This window comes from Marmota marmota, unplaced genomic scaffold (genome assembly GCF_001458135.2).
Source record: "Marmota marmota marmota unplaced genomic scaffold, marMar, whole genome shotgun sequence".
Classification (NCBI taxonomy): Eukaryota; Metazoa; Chordata; class Mammalia; order Rodentia; family Sciuridae; genus Marmota; species Marmota marmota.
In genome coordinates, this window is record NW_025999932.1 from 10344777 (window position 1) to 10347835 (window position 3059).

Genomic DNA, 3059 nt, shown 5'->3' on the forward strand with positions numbered 1-3059 from the left:
GAAATTCAACTGCCGATGCCATGGTACTGAGAAATGAGGCTTTGAGAAGTGATTAGGTCATGAGGGCTCCACCCTCATGGGTGGTTTTAGTGCCTCTATTAAGGAGCTTGTGCAAGTGGGTTCTTTGTTCTTCCTCTCTTCTGCCATGGGAGAAACCATATCCTGCCCCTATGAAGACTACACATTCCAGGCAGAACTGGCATTCACCAGACACCAAACCCACCATCACCTCCATCTTGGACTTCCTGCCCCCAGAACTGTGAGCAATCAATTCCTGCTCTTTATAAATTACCCAGTATCAGGTATTCTATTGTAACAGCATGAAGCAGACTAGAACAATAGAGCTTGTCAATTGCTTGCTCATGTTTAGGTAATAGAGATGGTCAAACAAGAAAATTCTGGTTAAAGACATTTTCTAGTTTAAAGTCTTGGACTTGATAAAGGAACTGTTTGTAGAGTTTTGAAAATATGCATAGAGTTTGTTTTGTTTGTTTGAGTTTTCATAGACTTTGTTAAATAAACGTTTCTTCACTTGATGTATGCCCTTTGGACAATTTCCAGATACATTAAATTTAAAAATATGTATATATTTGCACCAGTTTATCTGAAGAGTCCATCCACAGAGCTCCTCACTGTCATGGCAGAAGTGGGACCCCTCTCTCTACAGATAAGGAGGATCTAACTCACTCTATAGCTGCCTCAGGATAAATGAAGCCAGATATAATGGTTATACTTTATGAACCTTCTTTTCTGACAGACATTGCTTTTTATATAAGTTCAAAAAACACTAAAAAAAGAATTAAAGGTGTGGGGAACACCCTTGTGAGTGGTGTAGGTGGGTAGCTTGGCCATTTTTAGGACACAGAGGCTGTGCTTTCAGTACTTATCCAATAATTTTAGAAAAAATAAAGAATTATTTCTTTCCCAATAACAATTCCCACATTTTCCAGAAGCCACTGGATTTCTATAATTATGACTCTCAAATGATCAAAATACCATGCTCACTAATAAAGATTAAATGAGTTAAAAACTCGGAAATACAATCTGATATTCCAGGAGTATTTGCGGAAACCAGCTATGTGTAGAGAACTATCATTAAACATTCTGTAGTCATAAAAAGAAGTCAGTGACACGAGGAATTTGCAAGATAATGGGAGAGAAAATTAATAGTCCTGAAACAGCCAGAAAAGTCATTTTTAAACAATACCAAGTTCAAGAAATATGCCACTCTATTAATGGAGTAGTGGATATGAAAACTATGTTCTAATATAGATCTTGGAAGAGGTGACATGGACTAAGGTTCACATGTTTAAAAAGTTACAACTAACACTTATATGTCAGCCAAATAATCTAATTCTAATTTGCAGCACAGAACATTCATTGCTTTATTTCAGGATAAATGGTAACTTAGATACAATTTAGAATTTTAAAAATGATTATTTCATTAAGTTGTTTGCGTGTGTTCAAGTAAACACATTATGTATACATACATTCATATATTCTTTTTATCATGAATATTTACCACCAGTACCATTGTACATTCTGCTTAATGACATTTGCCAAATATTTAATTATTGGATGTTACATAGAATGTGTACACATTTTTAATTGTAAAAGCTTAAAATCTTGTCATCAGTTCAACAGCCACATTTACAGTAAGTCCCCTCCACAAACTTTTTAATTCAGAAGGTATGGATCCATCTTAATTCAATTCATATGCATGGAGTTTTGTTAGTTGTGTGACCCTTTGTTGAAGGGCATGGGAGGTGGTAAAATGGTAAAACAAATGGACCAGAATGAGCAGAAAAACAGTCCAATGGAGAGCTAACCTTTGCTGCTAGACACAACCTCACAGACTGGAGGAGTCAACTGGTCCTACAATCCACCAGAGTCATCTTGCCAAGAGCTCCTGAGTAATCCACCAATGCTAAACTGACAAGCCAAGGCCTTACCTACACTCAGCAAACCAATCCCTTGGGAAATTTTGACTTTTTTTTTTTTTTTTAATGAGGAGTGCCCCTACGCTTGCCTTTACTGCTCACATAGACAAGTAAATCCTCACCAAGTGCTTTCAATCTGCAATTTTAGATCCTACTTTTGGCTAGCAAAGCCAGAATCTGCATGTTCAAACAAGGTCCTCGGTTGCTTCTCACGCACATTAAAGTATGAGAAGCACAGTAGGTCCTTAGTAGACCATGGTTCTCAAGCTTGAACCTCTGTCGTCATCACCAATAAAAATGCCCTGCCCTGTGCCTCAGCCCCAGAATTGCTAACACGGTAGGAAAGGTGTGTGGCCTTCAAGACCCAGGTGCTGCTTAGACTGAAAGCACACTCCAAAGTGACTATTTAAAATCATGTTATTGGACTGGAGATGTAGCTCAGTGGTAGAAAGCTTGCCTACCATGCACAAGGCCCTGGATTTGATCCAGCAGAACAACTTTGTAATGTTTTGAACAACCAATAAAAAAAAATTTAAAAAAAAGAAAAAAAAACATTTGATAGTTAAAATGAAGATTTCATCCCACAGAGCTCAATCTATGTTAGATCCAGCTTTCCCAGCCTTTTCTGGAAATCAATGCAACTTATCACTGATCATTTTTAATTTTCCTTAATTGGAGGGATTATCAATTCACCTGTCTTCCTGATTTTCCTAGGCTGACAGGATCATCTGAGAAGGAGAGGATAGAAGCATTACTCCCCTTCTAAAAAACAGCATTACGCTACTCTTTAAAATATTAACTCGCTAAAAACTATATGCTAGACAAGGTTTTTAATACATCTCAATTTAATTGAGTTGCCCAAGACAAGAAAGAACTCTATAAAACTTAGTGCTGTATGCATCTGATCTTTGATTTCTTTTGGAATTGCATATCCATTCAAAATAGAACCACACCAGCATTGTTGGAAATGTCTGAATAAAAAATCAGATTATAAAGCAATTTTGAGCAATTGACATAGATGAAAAAGTAGAAGGGGCAGGAAATGATTAGGGGGATACTGCGATTAGCAATATATTATTTATATATATATATATATATATATATATATATATATATATA